General features: G+C 36.1%; 1 protein-coding gene across 2 annotated transcripts in view; it reads right to left on the bottom strand.

The window, feature by feature from the left end:
* The window catches only part of GRM7 (glutamate metabotropic receptor 7), a gene marked incomplete at both ends in the record, with an annotated part of 875,705 nt that overhangs the window by 580,111 nt on the left and 275,162 nt on the right, over nt 1–20,432 (bottom strand). The gene's annotated exons all lie outside the window — the stretch shown is intronic.

The following is a 20,432-nucleotide window of genomic DNA, read 5'->3' on the forward strand; positions in this document are numbered from 1 at the left end:
GTGGGATGAGATCCTGGGACTCTAGGATCACGACCTGAGCCCAAGGTAGTCGCTTAACCAACTAGACCATCCAGGTGCCCCTCTGACCACACATTTCTGTAAATGACTAACTTCCAAACATGCTCTTAACCATCATGAAACAGGAATATTCAAGTGTTCTAAGGATATCTGGGAAAAGGATGACAAATGGAAAGAAGAAAAAAAGAGAAGGAAGAAAGCTTGATTGCCAGGTATTGAGTATTTGCCCACTTCCTGTTGGTAAATCTCTGTCTTCCTCTAAAAAACTAAAATGAAGTTTGATCTTTCTCCCAGACTGATTCCATTTACAGGGGAGAGAAATATGAAAGAGGAAGTCAGTTGGACCCTTTATTCTCTTCTCTAATGAATGCACTCAGACCTTGATTGCTGCAAAAGCTAAAGCCAATTCATCTTAAACCAGGTAGTAGTCCTGTCCTAAGGGAAATACATTTCTCCTGAAATGTAGTAGTTTATTGTTTGTTCCTCTTCTAACTTTTCTTAATTTAGAAAAAAAAAAATCATGTTTTAACCCCCCAACTCAACAAAACCTACTTGCCTTTAATTTTCTGGCTCTAAGCATATATAATTGTCTCTATTTTAATTTTAATCTTTCACACACACACATACACACACACACACACACAAATCTATGAAAAATCACTTCATGTGTTGAATGCATAAAACAAACCCTTTAATCTATGTGCAGAGTGAGTTTTAGATTTAAGAATGTGATTAGGGGGCGCCTGGGTGGCTCAGTGGGTTAAAGCCTCTGCCTTCAGCTCAGGTCACGATCCCAGGGTCCTGGGATCAAGCCCCACATCTGGCTCTCTGCTCAGCAGGGAGCCTGCTTCCCCCACTTCTCTCTGCCTGCCTCTCTGCCTACTTGTGATTTCTGTCTGTCAAATAAATTTAAAAAACAAATCTTAAAAAAAAAAAAGAATGTGATTCGATTAGACCTTGTTTTAACAAACTAAAGGGCACTGACAAAAAGAAAATCACTAATAGGGCAATCATAAAACTAGTGTTAACTTTGTATAACTTTCCTAATCCATCATAAACTCTCACCTACACCAACCTTAGGAAATTGCAGGATACAAGTTTCTTTACCAGATTGCCACAGCAGCTTATCTCCAGTATTACACAAGGTGGGACGAGAGGCTCTCTAGAGAGGTGAGATTTACAGAAGGATTTGAATGAAAAGGGCAAGTAGATTTATGGATTATAGATGCCAGCATTTCACTACATAAACAAATGTTTATTTAGTATCTCATATTTCCATGGGGCTGTGTGTTATAAATTCTGGCCAGCACCTGGACTGGGGGAAATGTCCAAGAATTTTTAGTTCCCCTTCACCATGTTAATATCTGAGGCTGCCCCTATGGAGTTCATAATCTTTCCTGTCATAACAGTGACAAAACAAAATAACTATTGCCACAGAGATATGTGGAAGTGCAAGGAATAGTACACAGGAGTAGAGATGAGAAAAGAACATACTGTGAAAACTTCACAAAGAGAGGTATATGCCAGTCAACTGAGCTTGGGAGGGGATATTCCAGGCAGAAGAAAGTAGTTGAATGAAAGCCTGGAGGGATGCAACATTTGGTGTTTGGGGTCTGGCTTGTCAAAGGAAAATAAAGGACGGTGGAAACTAACCAAAGAGTCAACCTAAAACTGAGAGAAGGGAAAATAGATCGAAAGCAGAATGAAGTGTCCTCAATCCTCTTTCTCTGTATTAGTTTATACATTGGACTTTGCTTCATAACAGAATAATAACCCACATCTTATTTGCTTTTCATTTCTGCACTTTACAGGGTTTTGATTATCCGCATCTTGGAAAAGTAGATACATATGTTAAATACTCCTCTTTCATACAGTTAGCATTTTCCCAACCAAAAAATTAATGGCGGGCTCTCTAAAGCTAGCTTTCCTAGAAATGTTTCTGTCTCCCACATAGTGTTTGAAAAGTGTTTTCTTAGGCTCTATGGCAAACACAGCCAGAAGCTTCTCATCCCTGTCCCAGCATGCAATGGGCCCCCGTCATTTTCCTTCTCAACAAGTTTTGTTTCTCCTGGGCTTCAACACAGAATGTTCAGCCACCTTATTAAACTCATGCCCCTGCAGGGAAGAACTCAGGAACAAGGCCTGTCTACCACCACTTCTACATTTCAAAGGGAGTTTGTTTATTCCCATTATCAAAAATTCTCAGCCACAGAGGTTGGCTTGGAGGAATTCTGGGATGTAAAAAAAGAAATTACATCGCTTTTTCTAAACTGCTCAGCATAAATGAGCAGAAGCCATTCTTATCATGTAAAAATGCCCCACTTGACCCTCTATCATTAGAATGAGTGCTCAGATTCTGTGAAATTTTCCAGTGGTGGTGATAAATCTCAACCCCCCACTCTCATTCTTTATATCTCAAGTCATGGGGTAAGGTAAAACTAATTGGATCACCTGACGTTTGAAATCTGACTCTTAATGAATCCTGTCACAGGTGTAAAGCTTGGAAAATTACATTCCCTATCTTTTTAGAAAGCCAGTGGTTTGGGGAATATTCTACAAGTATTTAAAGTCATAATGGTTTCTTTAGAAAATCTCTTTAAAGGAAAAAGAAAAATGCTTTTATTTTAGAAATGTAACAGAACTGATTCAACTAGAACATTTTACATTGCTATAAATTCTATTATTTCCTTCAAATGTGCAAGGAAAGACATTATAGGGACTGAGAAGAAAATATACTATATCACATCTGGTAGGACACATTTGTCACCAGCACCTGTTTGGATATTAGGATCTGATGTTTATCTTAGATGCTTACGGATCTGATGTTATCTTAGATGTCTACATCCAAAAAACTGTCTGGTATAATTGTTAATCAATTGTCAAAGGATGGGCACATTGCAGAGTTCTGGGATGCTTTCTACTAGATCCTGTTTGGAGCACAAAACTGAAAGTCTAAATGGAGTTGGAACTGATTCGTGTTGTTGGTGGTGTCCTGAAGAGTCAGTTCTTTATCTCCTACTACCTGAATTTTCAGAGTAGTCTACTTTCCTGTCTGTTTCAGGCTTAGTTCCTTGGTTTTTCCTCTATTTCCTTGAGAGAGCTCATAAACTTTCCATACAATTCTTTTTTTTTTTTCTTTCCCCCGTAACCACCCATAGTTAGTTCATGTTGCCATGTTTTTTTCCTCCTTTTTTGGTAATTCTCAAAAATTCTCAACCAAATGATTTAAATATCTAATAAGATTAAACAAATAAAAACACCACCAACAAAAGAACTTCCAAAGTAATTAGAAATTCTACTGGTCTGTCTCATGGTGCCAATTCTGTCCTAGAGCATAAGACAAGGTCAGGATATAAAAATATATGTACTCATTTTGCTGTGTACTAATTCAGGGATTTTATACATAGAAAACTGACTTTAAGACTGAAGTTGTTCAGTACACATTCAATTGTAAACACCTTTTTGTACTTTCCCATAATAGATATGAGGATGACTTACCCCTTTAAAAGGAATGGATATAAGCCAGGCAGCAAATAATAATTATCAGCCAAAAGCCAGTCAAACTGGGAATCAGACGCTCTGCAGAAGTGTTGTTTTATTATCGATTCAAGTTGCCACCAAAGCCATTACTCTAATATAGATGCAGTAATCTAAGGCTGAGTGAATTTGTTCAGAGAAAATAAGCCATTGTTAAACCTTAATTCACATTATAAGAAAATGGAAACTTACCCTTTGCTCAATAACATTAAGGGAGCATCTTGGAAAACTGTAACCCCTCCAAAAAAAGAACCAAAAAACTGTAAAGGAGTTTATATTCAGAGACCCTCACATCCTAATTATTCTCTGCCCCATGACTTCATTCTTACCAACCTGTGATCTTGACTCCAATAATCTTCACCACTGATGCTTAGCTTCCAACCAGCATCTTCAGTCAGCTCTTCTGTCTTCTCAACAACGGGTTTATTTAGAAATTTAAAAGTGTTTGAAATTTAGTATTACCATTTTTAAGTGCCTTATACCAATTTAGCAAAAACATATAGAAGAATAGTAAAATATATTAAATCTGATTCAGTCCAATTCTTTAGAAAGGCAATTACTTAGTTAACACATATATTTTCATTACAAAATGTGCTTGTTCTATCTTTCTCCTTTCAATTTAGATTTACTATGCCCAAGTATAACTTATATTCTGTTCTTTAAAAATATAGTGGAGGGGAGTGACATCAGCAACATGGCTGAGTAAGATATTCCTTTTTGTATCTCCCTTCAGTACCAATTAGAATCTATCCACAGACCAAAGTACCTTTGTAGGAGCTGTAGAATGGTACACCATACAACAAGGGACTGAAGAGGAGTATTACCCACCCATATATTAGGCAACAGATGTACAGACCTTGAACACGAGCCTGCAGTGGCCTATGAACTTGATCCTCTTGGCCATAGTTCACAAGTCCTTGGAATACTATCTTATGCAATCACCCATGGATAAGTAAGCTGTTGTAGTAGTCCAGGTTTCCAGTGGAGAAGCCCCAACATATAATTGGAACCAAAACAAACAAACAAACAAACAACAACAACAACAACAAATGAATGAGTTTGGATGCATTGGAGAGGGTTAAGAGGAAGACTTGACTTTACTTGTATTGCCTCTGCATTTCAGAATTACACTGCAATTCAGTGCAATTCATGCCAGATGAAATCTCAGCACATGATTTCTCCCAGGAGGTTAAGTGAGAGCAGGGGAGTGAAAGCCTGTCTTCCCCAGCTATGTGGGACATTACCAAAGAGGCTCAGTTCTATCTCACCCTATCTCATGAGTATGGTAGAGTCATGAATCATGGAGGGGTTGGTAGAAGAGAGGGAAGCAGCATATAGGACTCTTAGATGATATTAAAGAGATGTTGCTCCTACCAACCGCATTGTGGACTCCATCAAGAAGCACACTCAGGAGCTGCTAAGAACACCTTGCCCAAAGATCCTCTCAACTGGCCCACAGGCATCCCCGCTGCTGTGTATACCTCACCCACAAACACTCCTAATCTGTGACTGGATCTCAATGCAAGCTGCAAAATGTGGCAAGCATGAACTTAAACTTTGGCAGACATCTAGTGAAAATATACAGAAAGCCATCATGAATCTGTGGGCCAGAAACAGACCACAAACTTGAGCTTTAGCTCCACCCTTGGGAAAGCAAATGACAGGCTACAACTATCTGACATGGTATACTGAAGGATCAAGAAAAGGCACACAAACCTAAGAATCTAGCCACAAGAAGAAGCAAGAAACATAAAGCAGACATATCCATAGAAAGACTGAGAAAGTCTCAGACTCCCTACCAGAAGTAATGGATATATTTTCTCTCAAGTCTGTTAGTAATGACTAGAGAGGTGACTGCTATTGCAAATTCAAAGACAGCAATGCAATACTTCAAAGAACATGAAAAATCAAAGAAACAGGACACCACCAAAGAATTACAATAATCTTTCAGTAATAATCCCAAAGACATGGAGACCTACAGCTTATCCAATAAAGAATTCAAAATAGCTTTTTGAGGAAACCCAATGAGCTACAAGAAAACACAAAGACAATTCAGTGAAATCAAGAAAACAACACATGAACAAAATGATAAGTTTAACAAAGAGACAGAAATCACAAGAAAGAGCGAAACAGAAATTCTGGAGCTAAAGAATACAACGAATGGAACAAGAAATGCAATGGAGAGCATCACTATCAGAATGGCTCAAGCAAAAGAAAGAATCTATAGATTAGATGATAGGAACTTGGATATTATCCAGGCTGAAGGGAACAAAGAAAAAAAAGCATGAAAAAGAGACAAAGAAAGCCTATGTGATCATAAGATACCACCAAAAGAAGTAATTTCTGCATTTTCAGAGTATCAAGGGGGGAGGAGATGGAGAAGAGGGCAGAAGGCTTATTTAAATAAATTATTGCCTGAGAACTTCCCAAATCTGGGGAGAGATTTAGAAATACAGTTTATGAAGCTCATAGATCACCAAACTCAATTTAAAGAGATCTTCCCTAAGAACCATTATAAAGATCAAGGGAACCCTTGTAAAACAATCAGCAGATTTCCCAGGAGAGCGTGGGATGATATATGCGAAGTGATGAGAAAAAAAAAAAAAAAGTCAACAAAGAAAGTTTTATCCAGTAAAGTTGTCTTTCAGAAATAAAGAAGAGATAAAGACTTTGCCAGATAACCAAAAGCTGAGAGAGTTCATCACCATTAGATTTTCCTTACAGGAAAAGCTAAAAGGAGTTACTCAATTGAAAGTGAAAGGAAGCTAATTAGTAACAGGAAAATGTATGTAAATAAACAACACACTAGTAAAGGTAAGGGTGTATCAACGTCAGAATATTCCAACACTGTAATGTGGTATGTTAACCACTTAACTTAAGCATAAAGTTTTTAAAAACTACTAAAAAACTATAATTACAATAGTAGGTTAACAAATGCACAATATAAAAAAGAGGTCAATTGTGACATCAAAAACATAAAAGGGTGGGGGGGAATAAAAGAGTAGGGTTTTTGTATGCAATCAAAATTAAGTTGTTATCAGCCTTATGTCATATATATAAGATGTTTATGTAAGCCTCATCGTGGTCACAAAGCAAAAACCAATAGTAGATACATAAAAGATACCAAAAAGGAAATCAAAGCATTCCACTGTGAATTGGAAAACCACCAATTCACAAAGGAAGGCAGAAAGAGAGGGAGAAAGAAACAAGGAAAACCATAAAACAGCCAGAAAATAATTAATAAATGGCTTTAGTCTTTGCCTATAAATAATTAATCTCAATGTAAACAGATTATAAATTATAATTTATATATTAATTTATAATATATATCATTTATAATATAAATTTAAATATTTATATATAAATATATATAATATATATTATATAATATATATAATATATATAAATATTTAAATTATAGTATAAATATAAAATATAAATATAAATTTATAATATGATATATATTTATAATTATATATCAAAAGGCATCGCATTCCTCAATGGATTTAAAAAACAAATAAACAAACAGAATATGCATATGTTATATACCTAAAACTAATATACTATTTCATAAATAAATAAATAAATAAATAACATCAGCAAGCTGAAATTAAAGCACACTAAAAGGATCGTATATCATAATCAAGTAGGATTTTTCTTTGGGATACAAGAATGATTCAGTAAGTAGAAATCAATAAATGTTATATACTAGATTAATAGAACAAAAGTTAAAAAAAGCATATGGTTACCTGAATAGACGTAGAAAAAGCATCTGACATCACATCCTTTCATGATAAAACTCTCAACAATTTGGGCACATTAAATAAAAACTTTTAAAAAACTGGGTACAGAAGAAATGTACTTCAACATAATAACATGCTAAGTCTACAGCTAACAGCATCTTCAATGGTGATAAGGTTAAAAACTTTTCCTCTAAGATCAGGAACAAGAAAAAGGTACCTACTCTCAAAACTCCCATTCAACATAGTACTATAAATCCTAGCAGGAGTGATCAGGCAATAAAAAGAAACAAAATATCCAAATAAGAACAGAAGTAAAATTGTTTTTGTTTACAGATATGATATTACATACAAAAAGTCCTAAAGACTCCACCAACACTAATAGAACTAATAAAGACTTACAAAGACTCTGCATAGCCAAAGCAATCCTGAGAAAGAACAAAGCAGGGAGCATCATGCATCCTGATTCCAAACTATATTACAAAGTTACAGTAAACAAAACAGTAGGATATTGACTTTAAAAACAGTCACATAGAACAGTCAATAAACACATACAGTCACATAAACAGTCAATAGAACAGAATAGAGAGCCCAGAATATAAATACTCACCTATACATTCAATTAATATTTGAAAGGGAGCCAAGAATACTCGATAGAGGAAGAATAATCTTTTCAATAAATGGTATTGGGAAATTGGATAACCAATGCAGAAGAATGAATTTAGACTCCCATCTTATACCACTCACAAAATTTAACTCAAAACAGATAAATGACTTAAACAAAAAACCTGAAGCTGTATGATTCCTAGAAGAAAACAAAGAAAGTTATCCTGATACTGGTCTTGGCAGGGTTTTGTTTTGTTTTGTTTTTGCCTGGTTTGGTTTTGGTTTTGTTTATTTTATTTTGTTTTGTTTTTTGATATTACATCCAAACCAAAAGCACCCAAAGCAAAGATAAGTAAGTGGGACTACATCAAACTAAAAGTTTCTGCACAGCAAAAGAAATAATCAGCAAAATGAAAAGACAACCTACAGAATGGGAGAAAATATTTGCAAATCATATATCTAATAAAAGGTTGATATCCAAAATATATAAGGAACTCATTCAACATAATAGGTAAAACAAAAACAAAGAAAAAAAAACACTCTGATTAAAAAATGAACAGAAGAACTAATAGACATTTTCCAAAGAAGATATACAGATGGCCAAGAGGTACATAAAAAGATGCTTAACATCACTACTCATCAGAGGAAAGCAAATCAACACTGCAATGAGATATCACCTCACACCTGTTGTAATGGCTATGATCAAAATGACATGACAAACATGTTGGTAAGAATGTGCACTACTGGTAGGAATGTAAATTGGCACAATTTACAAAATATATGGAGGATCCTCAAAAATTTAAAATTACAGGGGCACCTGGGTGGCTCAATGGGTTAAGCCGCTGCCTTCGGCTCAGGTCATGATCTCAGGGTTCTGGGATCGAGTCCCGCATCTGGCTCTCTGCTCGGTGGGGAGCCTGCTTCCCTCTCTCTCTCTCTCTCTGCTTACTTGTGATCTCTCTCTGTCAAATAAATAAAAAAGTCTAAAAAATAATTTAAAATTACAACTACTATATAATCCAGTAAATAGACTGCTGGGTATATATCCAAAGGAAATAAAATGAAGATTGCAAAGAGATGTCTGCCCACCCATGCTCCTTGAAGCATTATTCACAATAGCCAAGACGAGGAAACAATCTAAGTGTCAATGGATGAATGGATAAAGAAAACTTTATATATACATAAATTACAACATATACACACATATATATCTATACACACACACGTACACTGAACTATTACTCAGTCATTACAAAGAAGGAAATGCTGCCATTTGCAACAACATGGATGGATCTTGGAGACATTATGCTAAGTGAAATAAATCAGACAAAGAAAGACAAATACTGTATAATATCACTTATATATGGAATCTATAAAAGCCAAACTCATAGAAACAAAGAATAGAATGGTAGTTGCCAGATGTTGGGGGGTAAGTAACTAGGAGATCTCAGTCAAATGGTGCAAACTTTCAGTTAGAAGATGAGTGCGTGCTAGGGATCTAAGGTACTGCTTGTGGGTGTGGTGCATAAATAATGAATCTTGGAACACTGAAAAAAAAAATTAAATTGAAAAAAAATAAGGTACTGCTTGGTGGTTATAATTAACTACACTGTATTACATACTTGAATGTTGCTAAGAGAGTAAATCTTTAATGTCCTTACCACAAAATGAAACGGTAATCATGTGAAGTAACTAACTCTACTATGGTAATTATTTTATAATAGATAAGTGTATCAAATCATCACATTGTATACTTTAAACTTCCCCCATTGCTGTATGTCAATTATAACTGAATAAAGCTGGGAAAAAATATGGTGCGAACCCAATAAGTAAATGATGCAAACTCTTGAGAAGAAGGCAGTCTGTGAGTATAATGCAAGCCATCCCAGTTTCTACTTCCTATCTTAATTATTCACTGGTTACAGTTGAACAAAACTTCTGTAAGAAGAGACTGATAACAAAATTTACATTAGTTACTCCAAAGTGTGGAGAATGGAATGTGTACTAAGTGCCTTACCATATACCAAGATTTTAGAAAATAGCACTCATGATCCTGATATAAAACTAGGTATTAATATTTGTGCCAAAAAACTTTGACCAGAAGAATATGTCATTTCTGCCCCCTTTAGTATTGAATTTGAAAACAACATACTTCTATATAATCAGTCATCACTCATCAAAATTTCTGTAATGATAATCCTAACAACTTCAGCATTCCCAAGGAAATTTACCTTCTTTGAAAAGAAATATAACAGGTTTGTACATAATATTTTTTTTTAATTTAAATCCAAAGGATCACTAACAGCCTAAGAAAAATAAAGCTTTTTCATAAGTGGACACTTAAAGTAAGCATTCTTTCATTTTTAGGCACTTCTAATATGTATCTCAAATTTTTCTCTTAAGACTTGTATCACCATCATGATGACTTTACTTTTAGTATCTACCCTTGTATGTAAAAATCTATGTTGTGACTATATACTAGTTTCTCAAAGGATCGCCTAAATAGTATGGCTTATAAAGAGTGATGACATCCCATTGATAGCTATCTAAAAAGGAGTTTGCATGACAGTTAATGTCAACTCTAAAATACTAATATAATAGGATAATACCAGCTAATCATTATTGGCAGTGTGTTTAAAGTGCCTATTATTTAAGATACCCAGCCAAAAGAGTAACAAGAAATTTGAAACATCAGGAATAGGCAAATTTGGAGCTACCCAAGGTCCAAGAATTTCAAAGTCTTAAGGTAGTATGTATTTAGGATGGCTGCTGACCCTTCAGTTTGCCTGAGAGTGCTAATGCAACTGATGGAAGGCTTTGTAGAATTTCCTATAATCTCTTGAAAGATTTAACAGCAGGGATCCATTTGCGAAGTAAAAGGAAAACAGATCCCTTAGTGCAGAGCCTCCAGCCTTCAAGAGGGTCCATTTACCCACATCAAGTCGTTCAAAACACAAAATTATTTAGGGAGGAGCTGGAGTCCAGTAAATAGATATTTCACAAGCAACCAATTATTAATTTAAGGTTTCTTGAACTAGAGTATCTATTTTCTAGAACTATCCATTTGACTAATTCCAGTGGCCATCTCCTTGCCACTGTTTTGATGAATATTGCACTTTTCTGTGTGGATTCTGTTCAAAACTCCCTCCCCTTTTTACTTGCCTGTCCCAGTGGAATGAAACACTGAGAAGCCTCTGGCAAAGGCAACCAAAAAATAATATATTTTGGAGTATGACCACCCCCAACTTTTGATTAGAGCACTGAAATTACTTTGGGAAATGTCTCTTTCCCACTGTGCATGGCCTTAGTGGGACTCAAAATCAAGTTTCCTACTTTCCCACAACTAAAACATAAGCATGCCCACTAAGCACTTGAACTCTATATGTTTCCTTCTAGTTCTACAGGCAGTTATTCTATTTTTTTTTCTACTGCAATTTCTCTCTCTTGCTAACATCCATCAAAACTGTGAGATTCAAGCTGAGAGTCTCTACCAATAAATACTTTTGTAAAGACCAAGAAAAGAAAGTCTCACTTGAAGGCAGAATGCAGCATCACTAAGGAGGGAGAATAAATCCAATCCTCTGCCTCTAAGGTTTCGTGGGTTTATTATTATGTAAAAGCATGGTTACTTTCCAATGTAAGTTCTGGGATACATACTTACCGCAGAACAACAATGTTCTTCTTCCCTACCCAACTGACCAAGAAATTCTATTGTTTATTAGAATTCTCTACTTTTGAGTCTCTCCTATATTTTAAGTTGAGCTATGTTCCTTTTTCAATACATCCTTAACCTCAGTACCAGAATCCTATGTCCTTCCTCTACAAAGCATGAGCAACATATGGTAATCATACCATGTAGGTGAGAAAAACAGGAGTTCCCTTTATCTTCAGATCCTTCCATATGCCTACATGATGCTCAAGTGCAATGAAGGTAGGTGGAAGGGGTGAGAAGGAATTGCTGAGAGGTCTTTTCTAGTGTCTACTCCTTCATGCAGCAAAAAACATTCTGTCATCATCTATTTCCAGTCGCACATCCACAGTGACAGTCCATTTTTGCCTGGAAGAAACCTACCCTTTGTAATCTGGATGATAAGCATCTGAGAATCGTTAGAATCAAGAAAGGCCAGTTTTCTCAATAAACATGTGATGACTTTACAAAGCAAAGGAGCAGTATGTTGACTCCCAGTTGGTTACTGTAGGACTTAGGGCTGAAATGAGAAGTTTCTGGCCCAAAGCCAGAGCATTTTCTGCAATAGTTTCCATGTTGTATGGAAGAACATTTTATATCATAGTAATTCAAAATGCATTATTTTTTTCAAAGCAATGCTATTTCTTCTATCCTTTAAAAATTAAAATACCATTACATAATTTTTTTTTAATATGACTCTCTCTTCCTAAAATGGCATTCATTACCCCATTTAGGTCAACCTTCTCTGCCAACTCCTTTGAGGCTTAGCTAAGGATCTATTTTCTTCTAGAGATCTCCCTTACAGGATGCCTCAACGAGACTGTTTTCATGGCTCTACTTAGGTATTTCTACTCTTAGAAAGCAAAAATTATTATTACTATTGCCTTGTGGTTGTTACTACTATAATTATTATTTATAACTATTATGCTGGAACAGTATCTGACACAAAGTACTCAGACATACACTGTATGAAGGAAGGCAGACTAGCAGATATTTTATGCCTCTTTTTCCTTCTATAAAATCAGTTTATTACAACAGATTAATGATAAGTTTAGAAAGCTTAATTGGAAAAACTTCCAACAGTTTCACTGTGCCAACTATAGCCATTAAATCATTACCTCTTCCATTATTAAAAGACTATTTTTAAATTATATGTGCATTTATTGAGCTTACTTTATATTGGACATTATCCTGGGTATAGAGTATTGAAAGACAAATAAAACATAATGCCTATCCTCAATAAATTTACATTATAATGGGAGAGGATAATTAGACAGATTACAATAACATGCAATCAATTCTATGACAGAGTTATGCAAAAGGTATTATGGAACTTATAGAAGAGACACTCTCAATTATATTAATGAAGGTAAAAGCCAAACAACTGAAGTAAAGCCTGTCTAGATTAAGTAGAAAATAAATTATAAATTTAAATTATTATTTTAAAGTTTATTTATTTATTTATTTATTTATTTATTTATTTATTTTGAGAGAGAGAGCACATGCACATGCACCCACACAGGAAGGAAGGGAGGGGCAGGAGGAAGGAGAGAATCTTGAGCAGGCTTCACAACCCCCAGGGAGCCTGATACGGGTCTCGATCTCATGACCCTGAGATCATGACCTGAGCTAAAATCAAAAGCCACATACTCTGGGGCACCTGGGTGGCTCAGTGGGTTAAAACCTCTGCCTTCAGCTCAGGACATGACCCCAGGGTCCTGGGATCGAGCCCCGCACCAGGCTCTCTGCTCAGCGGGGAGCCTGCTTCCTCCTCTCTCTCTCTCTCTGCCTGCCTCTCTGCCTACTTGTGATCTCTGTCTGTCAAATAAATAAGTAAATAAATCTAAAAAAAGTCACATACTCAAACTGGCTGAGCCACCCAGGTGCAACCTTAAATTATTATTTAAATTATGTTGGACACCCCATAGAATCCCTGGGGAGGCCAGGGAATCAAAGTCAGAAAATGAACCAAAACAAAGAATGATTAAGCTATCAATATCAAAGCCAAAAACGGTGTCACAGAACCAAGCACTGTTGCTGCCACTCTTGGAAGATGGAGACTGTCCTTCTGCTGCCAATTCATGCTGGATGCCACCTCCAGCCTGAGAACATGGATATCACTGCTGCCACTGTCAATGATAAGGGTTTCCATTGATTCTGCTTCTATGCACCCCCAGCTCTTGATTCACCTAAGGTATGAATGTCTGATTAGGCAAGACTGGGTTGCAGAAAATAAATTGAGAGTTAGCTGGCAGTCTAGGCAGAGGTATAGAATTTACAAAGGAACAGAGTATCCTGATACATACAGAAGGTTATTGTAGCAGGGTAAAGAGAGTATGTATGGGGGTTTGAGGTGAGAATAAAAGAGGACAGGGATAGTATGTGAATGAGACTGGTGACTGAAGCACACACTGGATCAGAAAGGACCTATATGCCATGCTAGGTCTCTTTTACTTAATATTCTGGGGAAAGGGAGACCAGAGACAGATAATGGAATTTCTGTTTTAGAAAGATTATCATCATAACTGAATGAATACTGTGTCAGAGGGGCTAATCTGGAGGCATGGGTAGCTGTAGCTCTGAATGAAGGTGAATCAGATGGGGCCCAGAAGTTAACAGCAATGATGGGGTGGCTAAGGGGTCACCCTCAAGATGTGCTAAGAAGTGGAGTCAGGGTTAAAATCTAAAATGCTGTGCTAACCCGTGAGAATCCAAAAAATAAAATAAAAATATAAAGCCTTTTCTTGGAGAATTTGCAGTTTAGTTTTAAGCACAACTGAAGATAAATGATGTCATGGGAGTTCTTGTGATTATATGTTTTGAAAATTAGCCTTTAAATGTTTAATACTTGTATTTTAACTAGGACCACTGAACACTGCATTCAGGAAACAATGCAGTTAGGCTTTAAAATGCTTCTGAGTTTTCTGTATTCACCATGACACAGGCAGCGACAAAAACAAAACAAAAAAACAAAAGGAAAAGAAAACCCTGAAATCCAACCTAGATGGAGAATTGGGAATTAAAAACATGTTGCATCACACTGCTTCAAGTTTTGTGACGGTATCATAAGACAGAAGAAGGTAGTAGAGTCAGAGAAAGAGCATCTGTAATAAATCACAGTAAACAGGTATAGGATATAATTTTTTATGACCCACAGGCCACAAAATTATATATCATAAAATTATATATCATAACTGCTTCATCTACAGACTTTGTTTTTCTAAAAGGCAAAGGAAGACATGCAATTCCTCCTTCCTCCTCTCCTTCCCTTAAATATTTATTGAATGCCTTCTATATGTCAAATACCATGGTAGATTATAGAGTCACAAGGCTAAGTCCTTGACCTTATAGAGGTTATGGTATGGTGGGGAAGACTGACAATTTCCACACAATGAAAGAGAACACTGCATCTCTGAAAGAGAGAGAAGCACAAAAACCTATAAGGAAAACAAAATCCCATAATAGGCAAATCCAACGAGCTCCTGAGATCTAGAAAAAAAAAATCTCAAAAACAAAAACAACTGAGGGTTGTAAAATAGTTATTAATAGTCAATTAAGTCTCACTTAAGTATTCTAGGAAAGAATATTCTAGATTAAGATAGAGTACTAAATAAAAATAAGTCTATGGTTTATCTGACTAATAATGGCTAATTACTTTATAAGACCAATTGAGAGGGGCACCTGGGTGGCTCAGTGGGTTAAAGCCTCTGCTTTGGGTCAGGTCATGGTCTCAGAGTCCTGGGATTGAGCCCCACATCGAGCCCCGCATCGGGCTCCCTGCTCAACAGGGAGCCCACTTCCTCCTCTCTCTCTCCCTGCCTCTCTGCCTACTTGTGATCTCCGTCTGTCAAATAAATAAATAAAATCTTTAAAAAAAAAAAAAAAAAGACCAATTGAGATATCTGTACTAAGTAACTGGCATGAAATACCATACCATAGTTCATCTGTTATTTCAGATTTTGAAAAGTTGACATCTGTCATAATACCATGGGCAGTAGCAAATCCTTACTATGTGTGTCATATTGTGAAGCAGTGGTCATGGGATTCTCCTAAAAATCGTCTGGCAAACTTGAAAGTCATAGTGATATACTTGTTCTCATAATCTTTGAACTAAATTTGATTCAAAAGTCTAGGATATATTAATGCTGTAAATGCTATCATAAGCATTTATTTTTACCTTCGCTTTAGAAAGAGGAGTCTGTATGTCTAATTTAGGCTATTTAGGTTATTATGTTGACCTGAATATTATAGTGCATTGGGAGTGAATAATCTCTCATTCTTATGATATGAAACAATAAATTCTTTTTGTTGCTATTGCATGTGCATTCATTCAAATAAACAGGGCAATTTATGCAAATATAACTGTTTTACAAAAATCTCATCATCTGAGAAAATCATGTTACAGTCCTCTCTGAAAGTTCAACAAGGAACCAACATCCATGCATATTTAAATGTCCAATGACTACATGAGAGAATTACTGAGGTTTTCTTTGACAGTTTAGAGAAAGTGTGCCTAGGCTTCCATGTTCCAAATGAATTATATGGTCTCCTAATGGAGGATGGCTCTTTTCCTCAGAGATCATTGTCTTGACTTGTTCTATCAGAGTATGATAAAGTATTGTTCATACATGTTCTTGACTATGTGCCTGATGGATACACCTCACACTCTAGTTCCATAAGTAGAACTGCTTTAGGACTTAAGTTGAAAGTAAGGTTTGGAACTAAAGTATCCTGAAAGGGTAAAACTCTTTTTTTAAAAGATTTGTTTATTTATTTGAGAGAGAGACAGCATGCATGCGAGGGCAGAGGAAGAGGAAGAGAGAGCATCTCAAGCAGACTCCATGCTGAGGCACAGCACCCACGCAAGGCCTGAATCCCATGTGGGGCTTGATCCCAAGATCCTGAGATTATGACCTGAGCCGAAGTTCAAGGTTTAACTGACTGAGCTACCCAGGCACGCCAGGTGAAACTCTTAAAGACATTTATAAAAGATGAGAATCCTAATCTTCAAAGTCAAACTGTTCAGGAAGAATGGAAGTAACCCCTTCAAGCCTGCTAGCAGTACACAGAAACATCAATGAGCTTATGCTCTCTTTCACTCGCATTCTCTCCCTCTCTTTCTCTCCATACACACACAATACACACATAGGACAATATGAATACTTAACCTCCTTTTGATCTTATGCTTCTTATCTAAAGAAAGCATGTTAGTAAAAATAGCAACTCAGCTATTATATACTCTTATAGTTTATATTATATTATATAATTATATGTAATATATAAAACCTTCTAGTTCTGGCTGAAGGCAAATGTCATCCATCACTTATATTATTTTCAAATTTTTAAAACTCAAACAGTAACTCTACTAATGAGTAAGGGACAGGTGAGGCTAGGGAGAGACAAGTTGGGGACTACCTACCCAGGCTCACAGAAATCCCAGATGTGGAGAAATGTTACAGACAAGATATTAACCAGAGAGAAGGAAACAACAAATCCACCTTGTCTGTTCTAAATATTGGCAAGATATTTTCATATTTACAAAGCCACCTGTCTGTCTTCAATGTTATAGACCAGGTATCTGCGAAGTGCCCTGGTCAGTTTTCTATAAAAGACTGACCATAAAATCCCTCAATGGCAACCCATTCAGGCCCCCTCACTCTAGAGAACTCCTTTTCTTTCCTTTCTGTTCTCACCTTCCCTTAATCAACTTTCACTTCACTTCACCCAGTTGTCTGACAGACTCATTCTTCAACTCCATGAGACAAGAACCTTGCAACAGTAATCTATGGAGAACAGAACCGTGTGAGGCACTAATAAGAATCTGGTATTGTTAGTTGTGAAGTGATTCCCTATGTATGATCGTACTTACGCTACTAACCTGATGAAGCAGGTATTAATTTCATTCTCTACACGAGGAACCTGAGAACTTCAAAGTTAAATCATGTATCAAAAGTTTTACAGCATGAAAGTAATAGTGCCTGTTTCTAAAATCTCCATCTTCCTGACATCAGAGTGCTTACTTTTCTCTGTGCCCCACCACCCCTCCTACACATGCATGTGGACCTGGATCTTTCTTTGGGGACAAGGTTCTACTTTCCTCAGACAAGAGGAAAAAAGTAGACATTTAAAATTACCCTTAAAAATTCCTTAAGCATATATACTTCGAAGAAATTCCAATAAAGCAATTTTTTTCTTTTCTTTTTTTTGTTTCTGAATTAGAGTACATCACTGTTTCTTTGGCTGAATATCAGAGGAAGCAATTGGATTATTTTAGAGACTACGGCATATGACTATGTATCTGCCTACTGAAGTCATGCTTGGGGTAGGAAGATGTGCATATTACGAGGTCACAGAAGTGAAAACAGCTGAAGAAGCAATACAATCATGTTTCCCACCTCAAGTTTTCTCTAAGTAATGTACACACTGGAGAGTAAAGGTCCCGCATGCCATTTAAGTTGCAATATCCCCTCCTTTCTTTTCATTAGGAGGGGAACAGGGGTGTTTGTTAAGCTTGTGAGCACATTCACTTATATTAATTGAACATATGCTATGGTTTCAATGAAATTTATTATAAGTACATAGTGAATATCATAATACTTACAGGAAAAGAACCAATCTGTGAGATATTACCTGAACCCTCAATATTTTCTTGCAATTCTGCAACTGGCTTTTTAGTTACTCTCATCCCCAAATTCAAAAGCTCTTAAACTGAAGAATCTCATCTGAAATGCCTGCCAATGATACAATTTTTATTTCTGCACAGGGTCATTTCACTGTATGTTTAACTAAAATTATGAGCTTGGAGTTCATACCATATTGCAACAGCTTTTCCTTTCAGCAGTGTCATTATAATGCAGACTCTGATATTATATCTTACGTTTTCACCAAGTGACACTAGGAATAAACAACCATATGAAACTCACCACTGACCTATCTATAAAATATAGTCTTTTATAAAAGATCCAAAGCAAACATATGTCTTGTTCCTGTCCTTTATCGAACAATCAACATGATTTTGACCTCATGGACACTAAATTTTGTAACAAAATAGGTACTGCTCTTTGCTTTATCCTGTACAAAGATCAGCATTAAATCTGAGACCAACTTGCAGCAATTACGTAGAATAAGATGATATCTGAACTGTATCTCCGAGCCTTATTTTACTATTTTACCCATATTTTCTCTTTATCTTTTATATTGGCTTTTATGCTCATATTTTAGTTATTTCTCTAAATTGGCTTCTAGCATTTGGATCAAACAAGAGTCAAAGAAACAAAGAAAGAAATAAAAAATGCATTTATCAAAACTGATAAGGTATTTCTTTAGAGATTCACAAAGTGAACTATTAATGATGCCTATAAATCAAAGCATGCATGATACAAGCCCAGATTTAAGGTTTCTTTCCTAATCAGAGAATTTCTGGCTGAATTATACTGAGTATGTTTCCCTTAGAAACACTATGGCTGAGACTGTAGTAGTGAATGAGACAAACAGGATCTCCTCTTAGAGTCTATGGGGCAACACAGAAAAAATCAACAACAAATTATACTAGTATGTGACAAGTGCTGTGGGAGAAGACACTAAAAATACAACCAAGTGGATAGACCCAAGAAGTTTGGGGTACATTTATATATAAACCTAGATATGGCATTTAGGATGAGACCTGTCAACAGTCAAGAGATTTCTAATCAAAGGTATGAAGAGTAAGAACACTTCAGTCAGATGGAAGAGTACAAAAAGGACCCAGTTCTCAAGTGAATTATTCAAATTAGAGCAAACAGTAAGGGACTGAGTTAAAATCATGGGATTTATACAAGCCTTGGCTCCCTTTTTCAGTAGCTACATGCAGATACACCATCTATCCACTAACACATAACATGTCTTGGTGAAACTGTAGTCTGACAGTCAAGTATTCAAAACCATGTCTTCAGGATTTATGACCTCTTTCCTCATGAAAAGGACCTTTTTTGTGTGTGTGTTTGCCTTAACGGTCAGCTAACTATTCCAGTCAATAACAGTTTAGATTAGATGAAATTCTTACAACCCAAACGGAGGGCCTACCTTTAGCATGAAGAACTTTACAAGAATACCCAAGCCTGCATTTTTAAAATAAATGTTTACTGTATCCAATATTTCCATATGGAGAAGCCTCAATATTTATTGCCGGAATTCCGAAGTGTGAAGATTCTATCTCATTTTTCAAAATCTCCCCAATGGCAACCAGCTGGCCAAACACTTGTACTCATTACTTCCATTTTGAGCTAATGAAACATAAAAGAATCTACTACAAGTACTATTTAATTGAACTGTTTTTGTCAAAATAAAGTTCCAAAGATTATTTGGCTAAATACAGTCTACTGTCCAGATAATTTGTTTAACTTTGTTGTGGATAAGTCATTCAGAGTTGTCTCTGTAATTTTTCTTCAAAGGAAAGAGCCTCCCATGATTAGAGTCCCATAATTCTAAACAATTTGTGCATTTTAGAGAGGGGCAGAGAGGAAGGACATGTAGACTCAGCAGCACTGCCTCAGGTTTCTGTATGCAGCCTGCAATCCATATCATTACTCATTACACAGAAGTAAGGTACCAGATTAAGTGCATACTCCCTTGCCTTCCTTTCTGCTACCAAAACTTAAAGGACTCCAGTTTCACACTTTTGAAAAGATTCTCTTCAAAAATGGCAAAGTGTTATAAATGAAGTCTTTACCAATTTACTTAATAGGCAGTAGGAATGTGAGAGTAGGGGTATGGTGATTATCTACAGTGTTGGTTTGATATGATGAAGATTGGAAAGGACACTACAAGCCACACACATGTGAAGACGGTCATTTGACCAATGCAAT

This window comes from Martes martes, assembly GCF_963455335.1.
Source record: "Martes martes genome assembly, chromosome: 1".
Lineage (NCBI taxonomy): Eukaryota > Metazoa > Chordata > Mammalia > Carnivora > Mustelidae > Martes > Martes martes.